Source organism: Pinus tabuliformis, chromosome J, assembly GCF_031772625.1.
Source record: "Pinus tabuliformis cultivar Carrire ecotype Pingquan chromosome J, CPIR1, whole genome shotgun sequence".
NCBI lineage: Eukaryota > Viridiplantae > Streptophyta > Pinopsida > Pinales > Pinaceae > Pinus > Pinus tabuliformis.
In genome coordinates this window covers 1,568,325,117-1,568,338,983 of record NC_142295.1, presented here as the reverse complement: position 1 = coordinate 1,568,338,983, position 13,867 = coordinate 1,568,325,117, and positions in this window count along the sequence as shown.

The following is a 13,867-nucleotide window of genomic DNA, read 5'->3' as shown; positions in this document are numbered from 1 at the left end:
TTTCCAGTTTTGTCTCTGATTTTTGCAGCCTGTGATCAGTATATGACTGTTTCATACCCCTTTTCCTTACTGATATTCTGCCTAAGTTGTACAAAAGAACTGTAGATGTTTTTATGTGTTTGTTGAGTCGTTTACAGTTTTCCATTGCAAAAGTATAATAGTCATACTGTCGTCCTTTGATTTAGATCTGTCGCAAGTGTCGATTTTGATCATAGGATAAAGTTTATTTGCTATTGATGGTCGATTATGCTTTTACTTTTGCCTTTGGTTTGAATTTGTGACTTTCTAGTGTCGAAACGAGTATTTATTTCAAAATCATAAAGTGTCGTAATCTCTACCTTTTGATTTCGAAAAGAAGCTTGTTTGTGTTTGTCGCTGGAAAGCAAATTCAGATTTGTACATCAACTTTCTTTTTAGGCATCAATATTAAGAAAGTGAAAAAAAAATACATGCATGTGCATTTGCATATTGACAGTCTGTTTGGCTTGATTTAGGAAAGTGCATTTACAGTGTGCTCTTTGCTCTTTGCGAAAAGATTGTGTCTTTCTTTTCCCCTAGTAGCTAGGATTTTCATTGCTGAAAAGAGATAAAAGTTTGCTTATCATCTTTAGATTGCATTTTAGGAATTACATCTACATCTCGTGGTGAACCCAAAAGGAAAACTTCATAAGAAAGATCAACTTAAAATAAATTCAATGAACCTAACAACGCTTTGGAACTTAACGCACAACATTTAGAGGTCTAGGCTAGAGACATATTCCGGCGTCGTAAAGCCTGGTAACTGTTGTCCTCACTGATGGTTGGGTGATTCCTCCACTTTGAGACGATAAGTGCCAGTACGGACTTGTGCTCCCACGTACCGTCGAGTATATATTGGGAGACCCCTATAGGCTTAAAACCTTTTATCCATAGGAAGCCGTGTCGGCCGCCCTACTGATCGCAATGCACCGAACACAGCATTCGGGAAGATTGACTGCCGTACTGTAAAAAGTATTCTGCAGTTTTGCGATTGGTTTGGTACTCCCTCTACCTAGACCTCCAGAGCAGTCCCTTTCATTCCTTTTCAGACTCTTTAACGGAAAAGGTCCATCTGAGCACTTGTCACTTCAGGCTCATTAAAAATCGAAGGAGACTAGAGTCATCTTTTGTTTTTTCTCGACTCTTAAAAACTGAAAAAACAAGTTGTGTCAAAGCGTGTTAAAATTTATTTTAAACGGAATATTCATACCCTTTTCCTACGTTGATCTTGGGTTGAGAAAATGGAGCCTACCAACCAAGGAATTCCCCTTGGTGGAAATCCTAGTCCCTTCTCCTCTTGGGGAGATGTTGGTGTGCCCCATATGGCCACATTGTCGCTTCCAGGACTGACAATTGGTTTGCCTGTATGGCTCTTCTCAACCTCTGTCGTTCAGAACACCATTATTCCTTAACAATCGAATCAGCAATTAGACGAGTCCAGAGTTTCCCATCAGCCTTCTACCTCCTCTAATTCTTCCTCTCCTCCTTCCTCTTCGCTTGATGGGGCTGGTAAAGCCAAAAGTCAAGTTCCTAAGGAAAAGAAGAAGAAAGAGAAGAAGAAGAAGGAGCCAAAGGCGAATGGAGGAAAACGAGTGTTGTCTAATGAAAATCCACACACTGCACCGACCAGGCCTAAATCGCCATGTGTAATTTGCAAACGAGACCACCTTCACAGAGATTGTCCTTGCATCCCCCGGATACTAAGAGACTGGTCTCCTCGTTTGCACAACCCGGTGTCGTCAACCTCTGATGATCATGTTGAAAGCACACCGTCAACTAGTGAAAGTGAAGCCCCAGGACAAAAAGGGAAAGCTAGATTTCCTTGTAAACTGTGCGAAGGCAATCATGCCCTCCACCGTTGTCCCTTCTTAGACGAAGCTAAAAGAGTTTTGGATGATCGTCCAGTTTCATTGTTACGACTTCCTCCTGGATATAAAAAACTCTTACCGAGTCCGTCACTAGTTGAGAATCCAGCTGGCCCGCTCAAGTGGTCGGCTGAAGCGCCTATCATTGAAGATAAACCATCTGGATCCATACCAGACGAAAGTCAAAAGGTCGAGGCGGAAGTTGACCCGGTCTTGCCTTCAGAGGTTTCATCTTCAGATGATACAGTCACTGAAGAGAACAAGGATGACACCGTCCAAATTCTCTTCATAAACACAGACTCCGACGAACATGGGGGCAATTTACCCGTTCCTTTACCGCAGGAAGGAAATTCGTCAGAGCCGTATCCGGCCGTCTATTCGGTCCCACCTCCAAGCAACCTAGTTGTTTCCTTCGACTGGATTCAACTAAGCATACCCCGTTTACCAGCAAGTGTACCATTCCGAATTATCGTTCAAATATATAGAATGGTCATGGCTGGTACCATCATAGATGAGGGGGCTTCTGTGAGTATCCTTTCCTCGACTACTTGGAAAGCGCTTGGTTCGCCATCGCTTTTGCCTGAAATGAGAAATCTGACAGGCTTTGATAAAGGAACCAGTCGACCTTTAGGGATGCTTCCCGATGTGCCCATAACATTGAGAAGGAAGACAGTTCACATGAACGTAATGGTAGTTCAAGGACCCTTGGGTTATAACCTACTCCTTGCACGAGAATATATTTATTGCATGGGAGCGATTGTCTCCTCACTCTTTAGAGTAATGTGTTTTCCGCACGAAGGAAGAGTGGTCAAGCTCGTGGACCAGCTTTCATTCCCCGGATCACGCATAGCAAATAGTCATATACCATCCCTAAATGGTCTTTTCACGCAAGAAATGTCTCAATCTCCAGTCCGTCCTCCCGATGAGCGCGAGTAATTCGGAGGGATATGACTGAAACCCAGGGGGCATGCATCCTGGTCTGCTTCGGCAGGAAAACTTCGGATATAGGGTAGGTTTCCGCGGGAGAATATGACTAGTCTGTACCCCGTCCGTGATTGGAAGAGGGGTTATTCTAGAACAAGATTCTTTTGTCAAAGTTATGTGAGTTGGCGGGCATCGTCACTCACCTTTGTTTGTTTCGATAGACATCGCCGAAGAAGTGTTTTGTTTGCACCGCGAATAGAACAATCTTTGGGTAACCTGTAAGAGGTAGGCCTCTCTCGTCAAAACAAAGTGTTTTGCCGGAGAGAAGTAGAGGTAACCTTGAAACTCTGTTTTATACCAGGGGGCATGCAAGCCTTTTGGAGTGCAAGCAAAGAGCGCCTATTTATTTTTTAAATTTTTAGGACCTCTAACCCTTTAAACTCGTAGGATTGGTCGTCTCCTAACTTGCATAAAGAAAGGATGTGGGGCAAAACTCTAAAAATTGCCGTTTTTATATGAGACATTCTTATCATATGACTGGATTAATCGAGCAGTGTTTACCGCGAGGTTCAAGCTCGTTAAAAAATAAACCCGGACCGAGCAAATGTTTCCACCCGCGTTTAAGCTCGTTAAAAAATGAACTATCCCCTGGTAAATAACCACCGTGAATGTAGCATTTCAGCCATTAAAGCCTTGGTCGTGTTTGCACCGTCACCTCCACTTTTCCATTGGCCGATCATTCACCTCCATTTGATTGTTTACCCATTTTGAGGAACAGCTGCGAAGAGTGATTTCACTAGCCATCCTTGTGACACTGTCGTGATTGGAAAATTCCAAACCTTACCTGGAATCAGCTGCTACCCATTTTATCACTCATTCCTCAAAACACGAGTCTTCTTTAAGCTCTTTTCTGACTCGTAAAATATGAAAATATTGTCGAGTCCTTGGCCTTCCAGCTCGTTAAAGGGACAGGAAGTGCTATCCCTCCTCTATATTTTAATCTTTTTGGACCTGAGGGATTATTGCACAAAAAGATCGAGCGCTTGTTTTGTTCGGCTTGTTAAAGCTATCGAAAATTCATCCCTTCTGTATTGTTTTATACTTTTTCGGGCTTAAGGGATTAGATGACGAAAAAGGAATTTTGGAGTTACCTTTACGTACCTTTTTAGACTCTCTAAAAATGAAAAGGAATGAGTTATCTTTGTCGTTAGACTCGTTAAAAAGATTAATAGCGACAAACTTGTCTTTAGACGAGAACGAGTTTCACTATCGCTAGGCTCGTTAAAACATAGCGATGGGTTTGCCCGAAGGGAAAATTATAGAACAAGCATATGTTATCCTCCTCAAGCTTGACAAAAATAAAGAGGTACTGGTCAGCAATGACTGGGGAAAAATTGGGAAGAAAACTCAAAGAATCTTTATTGGTAGCAAGTCGCTCTTGAACATGACACTTCCACTCCGTGCCCGAGTCGGGTTGGGTTGTTTCATTCACCGGTCACATCACCATGGTCTCGCCATACCATCCACATTTGGGGTTAATGCTACCAATCCATCACATAAGTGTCGCCGACATGTTCAAGAGAAGTCATCCAAAAGGCCACCTGTGTCCCGCCCACTTCCATACATTATACTCCATTCTTTCATGACCGCCACCCTGAACCATATATCATCAGATCGTTTTCACCTCCATCAAAATCATTTGCTCTGTTCCGTGTCATTGATGTGGGATTCATTAAGGCCCTCCTATGACAGATCACTTCTTGTCGACGTCAGCTCATTATCCAAGAAGTTGATCTAGGAACACCCCATTCAGTACTTTGAAGCTTGCATGCCTCAATGGCAAGTTTCTCACTTTCGGCGACAGGTTTACATCAATGACCTTCGACCGAAAGATTTTGCGTGGTGTTCGACGCCAAGTCCTTTATTCACACCACGTGAATTGTACTGCAGTACCTTGAGGGTCATTATCATTATCGGTGATTCCTCTCGCGCTTGTTAACAGTTTACATCATTGACTGGTAATCAAGCGATGTCTTTCCATGTTCGACTTCAAAAACATTTTTCACATGGATCGAATTGTACTTCGAGTGAAGATCAGACGAGATTGAAGACCTCGGATCTAGTTTCATCCATCCGGGCTGCGATATATACTCAGGAAAATAAAGACATTGAAATGTACAGCATTGCAGCACAGATAATCATCCTACCAAAAGGATGATGGCTCTATCAGAATCATCAGTCTACCATCAGACGATTGTCTGTCCTATGTACATAAAAAAGGATTTATAAAGTTGAGCATGGGAATGCCCGCCTCAGCTAGATCATGAAAAAAGTATGAAGATAATGTATTGTATTGTATCTTATTATAGGTCTCCTCCCAGCATTGAAAGAACTTCGGATCCTCCTAATAAAGCATTTCACCCAATAAACGGCCTCATACTTTAGGGGGAAACTATTATAGACATTTTTGTGCCTTACAGCTCTAAGCATGAAATGTCCATAAACCAAGGGCTCCTAAGTCCCTAAAAGTGTTGTTCCAACCCCTAAAGGAAAAAGGTCAACAAATTATAGCTTCTCCCAGAAGTTCTCCTCCTTGCATACATCTATATATGGATCCCTCATCCCAGAGATCCAAAGGCTGGAATTTTGCACATTGTAAGGAATTGTTGTTGGTTTGAGATACATATCATAGAATTGGGTGATCTATGCTTTGTTGGGGTTGAAGAAGGGACTTCTTTGCTGGGAGGTTGATGTTGGGTCAGGAATCATCGGTTGTAACTCCTCCTGGATCTTCTTGTATATCAATAAAACTATTTGAGTTTCTTCTCCATGCTTGTGTTTCATTGATGCTTGTTACATTTGTATGGTTAACTTAAATCTGATCCTAAGTTATTTATGAATATAAACCCATGTCTTTGTATAGTTTCCTTCTTCTGTGATCTTACAGGTACTTGGTGAAGCTGGGCAAGTAAGGGAGCAGGTAGTTGGAAGCTGTCAAAGAGGAGAGAGATTGGATCAAAGGACTAGCGCAAGACACAGGTTGGTTCATCCTATTCCTCTTTGTTTATAGTTCATAAAGAAGAATACAAAAGTAGTTTTCTCTGTTTGTTTCTAAGGTAGCTGTCACACCTTAGTGGGATAGAGCAGTTCTAAATAGACACTTTTCCCGATAACACCAGGGACCAAGTTCAGCAGAAGTTTCCTCATCTCATCGAGGAACTCAACGCAATGGGGACCATTGCTTCTTAAGGGGGGAGGAATGATCCAGGTGGATATTGGTGGCCACCCGCCAAGTCCACTTGGACCCCCACCATGGTTTCTTTCAGCTTTTTAGTTTCCTTAATTGTAGCACAGTTTACTATTTTTAGCAGTTTTTCGGGTCCTGAACTTCCAGAGCCATTTGAGGCCCTAAGCAACATTTTTTAGGAAATCTGGGAGCAACATGGGTCCATGGACCGATGTTGCTCTTCCCAAATTTGTAGTTCTCGGATAGGTCTTTCTAACGAGATATTGTATGCATCAAACGGAGATCGTATGCCAAAGTTACGACCCCAGGAAGTTGATGTACCAATTTACCCAAACGAGACCCACAGTTTGGCGTTTCATCTTCTAAGGTTAGGTTTTTGGATGTTTAGGGTTTTCCGTTGTTTCTCAACAATAAATAGGCCTTCGAGCCTCATTGTAACACAGTTCAGAGGCATGTAGCCACCACATCTCTTCTCATAGATAAGATACCATCGCCCTAGCTGTTTATTTCCATTTTCTGTTTGTAATCATATCTCGGTATTTTACATTATTGAAATGAAGTATTATTTCCGTTGCAACTTTTTGTTTATGGTTATCTTTGTAATTTGTTGCATTCCTATTTAAATCCGGATTAGTGGTATCAGAGCGATCTGCTTTTTCTCTGTTTTTCTTTGCATGTCCCCAACGAGGTCGGGATATAAGGAGTTAGGGCTTGAACGATCACCATCAGAAGTGGTCCACATACCTGCAACAGTTCCATTTGAATATCAAGTATAAAAATGGCAGCACCGATAATGTTGCAGATTGCCTCAGTCGGCCACCGATCATGTCATTAACCACCGTGCTCAACTCTTGTGGGCACGAGACTGCTGATTGGCCACTTTTCTACAAAAGTGACCCAGAATTCGGCCACACATACCAAACAGTCTTGGAGGGTCGACATGTTCCAGATTTTCACCTCCAGGATGCCCTGTTATGCCACCTGTGTCACCTTTGTGTTCCTTCAAGCGAGCATGCCAAGATGATTTGGGAAGCACACTACAGTCAGGTTGTTGGGCATTTCGGGGTTGAGAAAATGATGGTAGTACTGAAGAAGCATTTCTATTGGCTGAATCTTCGATAAGATGTCGAGTAGTACATCAAATCATGCACTGCCTGTGCCATTGCCAAACCGACAGTCAAGAATCAAGGCCTCTATACCCCGCTTCCTACCCCTTGTCAACCTTGGGAATCCATCTCCATGGATTACATGTTAGGCCTTCCTTCCACTAAGCATGGAAACGACTATGTTTTTGTGGTCGTCGACAGGTTCTCGAAGATGGCCATTCTAGCGGCCTGCAAGAAGAATATCACGGCAAAAGCCACTGCTAAACTCTTCTTGGAACGAGTGTGGGTACACTTTGGGATCCCATAGTCTATCATCTCAGATCAGTATAGTAGGTTCCTCAGTACATTTTGGTCCAATCTCTAGTCGATGTTGGACACCAAACTCACTAATTCCATAGCCTTCCATCCTCAAACTAATGGCCAGACAGAGGTTGTCAGCAGGATGATTGTACACATTCTATGCATGTACAATTCAAAGCATCCATGGACACGAGCCTCCCCTATGTTTAGCACAACTACAACCGGGCTCTCCACAGCTCGACTGGCCACAGTCCTTTTCAAGTGGGATTGGGATTCCAAACACTATGTCCCATTGATATGGCCATGCCATTTGCAGCTACTCATGCAGGTTCGACTCATGTCCAGTCCGAAACAGATAAGGAAAACAGCTTCATTGAGCACATCCAACATATTCGCCAGCAAGTCCATGACAATCTAGAGAAATCAAATGCCAAGTACAAGCAGCGACATGATCAACATCGGGTGCCACAAAAGTTTTAGGTGGGCAACAAAGTCTGGTTGCATTTGCAAAAGGAACGCCTTACCGGAGCCTATCGAAAACTCAGACCTCTCCGATGTGGTCCTTACACCATTAGCAAGGCTATGGGAGACAATGCATTTGAGCTCAACATTCCCCCATTCCTTGGTATACACCCAGTGTTCAATGTGGACTGCCTTCAGCCATACTTTCCACCATTACTAGACACATTCGACATTGCAAAATATCTCACACCCATAGAGTTAAATCCAGATTGCGTGGAACAAGATGCAACTCATCAGATCATGGACACACAGATCAAGCACACTTGCTAGTAGAACATCCAACTGTATCAAGTTGTCAAAGCAGCACAACTCCTTCACTAGGGCAAGTGGCTCACCAAGGACCAAGTTTAGCAGAAGTTTCCTCATCTCATCGAGGAACTCAAGGGGACCATTGCTTCCTAAGGGGGGAGGAATGATCCAGGTGGATATTGGTGGCCACCCGCCAAGTCCACTTGGACCCCCACCATGGTTTCTTTCAGCTTTTAAATTTCCTTAATTATAGCACAATATACTATTTTTAGCAGTTTTTCTGGCCCTGAACTTCTGGAGCCGTTTTGAGGCCCTAAACGACGTTTTTAGGAAAATCTAAGAATAACATGAGTTTAATGTTGCTCTTCCCAAAGTTGTAGTTCTCGGATAGTTCTTTCTAACGAAATATTGTACATGTCAAACGGAGATCGTATGCCAAAGTTACGACCCCCGGAAGTTGATGTATCAATTTACCCAAATAGGCCCACAGTTTGGTGTTTCATCTTCTAGGGTTAGGTTTTTGGATGTTTAGGGTTTTCCATTCATTCTCAATAATAAATAGGCCTTCGAGCCTCGTTGTAACACAGTTCAGAGGCATGTAGCCACCACATATCTTCTCAGAGATAAGCTACCATCGCCCTAGCTGTTTATTTCCATTTTCTGTTTGTAAGCATATCTCAGTATTTTACATTAATGAAATGAAGTATTATTTTCATTGCATCTTTGTGTTTATGGTTATCTCTGTAATTTGTTGTGTTCCTGTTTAAATCCAGATCAACACTATTCCTTATCAGCACACACAAACTTTTTCAATGCAACATGCATGTATTTATTTCCAATTTCCATTAATGTGAATGAACAAAAAGGAAAACTAATGCACAATCAATCAATAAACTCTTTTCATAAAAATGACGATTTTGTGACAATTTCTTTTCAAGGAAAGGAAAACTTTACGACACTTTCGTTTTCAAAGAAATGAGGAATTGTGACACTTTCAACGAAAAGACTAATCATATGCATCCTTCAATCAATCAATCTTTCATGAATGAAGATTTGACGACAATTCAATTTTCGAAGGAAAAGATGATTTTACAACACTTTCTTTTGCGAAAGATCAATCGATCAAAAACTAACTTTCGACTATAGATTGAAAATGAAAAAGTCAATACATAAGAAACATTTATCAATCCTAGTCTAAGTAGGGCCAAGTAAGGAGATGAAACACTAATTTCAGAGACAAGACATCGCTGACATTTAGCAAATCATTCAAACAAGAGAAAATTGGCAAAGAACTTTAGCTCCCAGATGAGAAACTGACCCTTAAGGGATCAGCGCAGGTAGCAGGAGAGAGAGTGTGCTAAAGCACACTAGATCTATGGGGGTAGTGCATTGCAGCACACTGTGTCCTTCATTGGGTTGCACTGGTGACAGTGAGCAATTTTGAAGGCAATTTGGCACAATTTTGGCTCATTTTTCAATGAAAGAAGACTGAAATTCAATCAATGACCACAAGTACAGTATGTAGAAATGTCTTAAGAGGCTAATAAGCTACTAAGATGGATGATCGCTCCCCAGCGGAGTCACCAATTTGTTTTGGGAAGTCTTAGTGTCTACAGATAAACGCTTAAACCCCTAGACTAGTAGCTAAGTCTAGAACAACAATACAAAGCATTCTCTACTTTTTCTATGATCAATAGATTAAATAAGAGGTAAAGAATCTTACCTGTAGCTTTCGCTTACTCTTTATCTCCTTTGACTAACTCTGTCGCTCCTCTCCATACTTAATCCACTTGAAGAGTACCTGCACACAGAAAGAAGACAAAAATCGATCAAAGCATACGATAATGATCTATTGATTAAACATAGCATGGAATCAAGTACATGATACACATATGGAAGCATAAATGAATAACACAAGCATATGGAAAAATATTTGAACACTTTATTAGTAAAAGGAAGAGTTACAACCCAATTTGCTCGATTCAGCATCACTCCTCCAGTTCAATCCCATTCTCTCCTCATAACAAGCAAGACATTTTTACATCATTGATATACTTGGAATCAATTCAAGTCTCATACTAATAGCATCGCCCTATAATTCAATGATTTCCAGTGCCTGATCACTTAAATGAGTGGTCTTTTTATGGGTGATGAAGGAAGTTATGCCATAAATGGTGATAATGAATACCCTCCCAAACTTAGAATTTAGTTCCATGGAGGAAGGGATAAAGGGATTTATGTTCCTTAACTCCCTTCTTCATCCAAATACGAGCTCAAAGGAGTAGATAAACTTGGGAAACTTCTAGATGCATCAAATGGATAAGAATATTCTCAAACCCCAATGCAATTTCACTCCAATTCGCCCAGCGCAGGCCAAAGAGGGCTCAAGTGCGCTGCATAGCACCCTATCAATGTATGGTCTGCATTGCAGCGCACCCTAATGAAGGCCTGCCTACGCTGATCTTCTTAGAGGCATTTTCTGGATGATTTCAGTCATGAAAATTCTTTGGAAGCTAGGCATTCTGATGGTTGACTTCTTTAGGGCATGTAACAACTAAATTAGGGTTTTATGGGCCCTAATAGTATTGATATGTAGGTTGGGATTGATGTGACCAAATGGATCTGTAACACCACTCAGGTCATCAAATTCAACTCTTTTAGCCACAACATGTGAACAAACAATCACATTGCTAGCTAAGTCCAAATGCTCTTGCATCAGACTCTAGGGGAAGAAAAGAATCGTCCCTCAGACTTTCAGGGTTTACTACATACTTCTGCAACTCTACTGTTGTCAACCAACTAGCATCCTCCACTGGTTGTCCTTTCCATTTGACTAGATATTGAAAATAAACCTGTCCTTTGGTTCTTTTGGTTACTCTTTTTTCCAAAACAGTTTCCACCTCTTTCTTATCTATCTTCAAGGATAATTTTAGGGGCGCCCTTTGGCGAAATTAAGGGGTTTTAAAATTTTAGTGGGCGAATATTTTGTATCAGAGTACATTTTTACAAATCACCTCAAATAGCCCACCTTATTTTAAGGGAGAGGGTAAAAAAGGTAAATTTAGCCCTTGAAATTAGGAGTTACAACTTTCCATTCGTCCATTTTCAAGAATAGGTTTTATTTAAGTGAATCAATTCGCCCATTTTTAAAAATAGGTTTTATTTAAGTGAATCCTATGGGCCAAAGGCCCAAATACCATATTTATAAAAGAGGTATGGTAAATTAATAAAAATATAAATAAATGAGAGGTATGGTAAATAAATAAAACATTTTTTATAGTTACTCCATAAGTCACCTTATATACATGCAAGGGTGTAAACAAATAAAAATATAAGTGGAGGTAGGGTTGTTGTTGGGAAAAGTATCTATTCAGAACGCCCCTATCCCACTCTAAGGTGTGACAGTGCCTTAGCAACAAACAAGGAAAAACTACTTGAGTATTCTTCTTTATGAAATGTAAACGAAGAGGAAGGATAAACTAACCTGTGTCTTGCGCTAGTTTGTTGATCCAATCGCTCCTCTCTTCAATAGCTCCCAACTCCCTGCTCCCTTACCGGCCCAGCTTCACCAAATTCCTGCAAGATCACAGAAGAGGGAAACTACACGAAGATATAGATTTACATTCATAAAAAGCTTAGGATCAGATTAAGCTAAACATGCAAATATAACAAAACATCATTGATACACAGCATGTAGGAGAAACTCAAATAGTTTTATTGATATGATAAGAAAGTCCAAGAGGAGATACAACCAAGTGAGTCCCGATCCAGCATCTACCTCCCAGCAAAGGAATCCCTTCCTCACCTCCAACAAAGCATAAATCACCCAATGTACTAATCTCAATCTCAAACCAACAGCAATTCTCTGCAAAGTACAAAATTCCAGCCTTTGGATCTCTGGGATGAGGGATCCATATATAGATGTAAGCAGAGAGGATGAGTCAGCTTATGTTTTGACTTGTGGCTTCTCTCTGTCAGTTCTTGCTTCCACTTGGAGACTAAGAGCCTCTTACTCATCACTGGTCGAATTCAGTGAGGCAAGTGTCATTGGAGAAGATTCTGGAAGCTTCCATTGTCTCTCCACCTCGTTGAATGACTCTGCCACTTGTCATTTCCCGCTCAACGCACCTGGGTAGTGCATTCAAGTGCGTTGCAACGCACCTAGACATTGTATTTGGGTGCTTTGCAACGCAGGCAGCTAGTGGAGCATCTGAATTGATCCTGATTTGACTAGTTTTGAGCAGTTTCTGGTGGAGAACTTCTGGGAGAAGCTGTCATTGGTTGACCTTGTTCCTTTAGGGGCAGGAACAACACTTTTAGGGACTTTGGATCCCTTGGTTTATGGACATTTCATGCTCAGAGCTGTAAGGCACAAAAATGTCTATAACAAGGGTAAATAAATAAAATGTCTTTTTATACTTACTCAAAAGCTATGGTAAATAAATAAAAATATAAATAAACTAGACGTATGGTAAATAAATAAAACCTCTTTTTATATTTAGTCCATAACCCTCGTTCTATTTATGAAGGCTCAAGAAAGAGATTTTATTTAAGTGAATCCTATGGGCCGAATACCATATTTGTAAAAGAGGTATGGTAAATTAATAAAAATATAAATAAACGAGAGGTATGGTAAACAAATAAAACAATTTTTTATATTTACTCCATAAATCACCTTATATTTATGAACATTCAAAAAATGCGTTATATTTAGGTGAAACCTATGGCAAAAATACTATGGGACATATACCATGGACCAGATTGTTATTAATACCATGCAAAAAAATATTATTATTAATAAAAATAAAAATGGCACATTGTATTGACCCATGGTATTCACCAAAATGGCACATGGTATTGACCCATGGTATTCACCTGGAATGCAGCCTATTTAAATGGGGGAATTAAACCAGCGTAGATCCATCTTTACTCTGGATCTACTAACCCCCGAGAGGTATCAAATATAGTGATATGCAAACTAGCATAGAGTGAAAAAATATTTGATCCCTCTCGGGGCTTGGTTAAAATAAAAAATAAAATAAAAATCAACTATTAATTTTATTAACTTTTATAAATTACAAATAGTAATTTTTAAGCTCCAGGTTTATGATAACCCATCGTATTAACCCATGGTAATACCATGGTATTCATGTGAGCATAGACTATTTAAAGGGGAAATTCTATCATCTTAGATCCATCTTAATTTTGGGTCTACCAAGTGCTCAGAGGGATAAATAGATTTCATCCCCCTAAGAGTGGTAGATGTGGAGTTAAAATGGATATAGATTGGTTTTTATGATAATGAAGATATTAAATAGACTTAGGAAATTATATTGTAAAAACATCTTAAGGTGAATGGTTAAAGCATAGACATTGGACAAGTATATTTGTATACTTCTGTTTTAAACTGAAACAAATCCAGGGTTAAAAGGAATGGATTGATTGCACTAGTCATCCTTCTATAACTTTCCAACATATGCTGGAGTAAATAGATTGTAATTTGGGTAATTTTTCTAACTACAAATAGGAACATACTTGTGTATTGGCAGGGTGGTTACGAGGTCCCTAGAAGTGATGAATTTGAATTTTTCTTGGTTTTATATATATTATTAGGTTTTTTCTCATGCTTTCTGTGA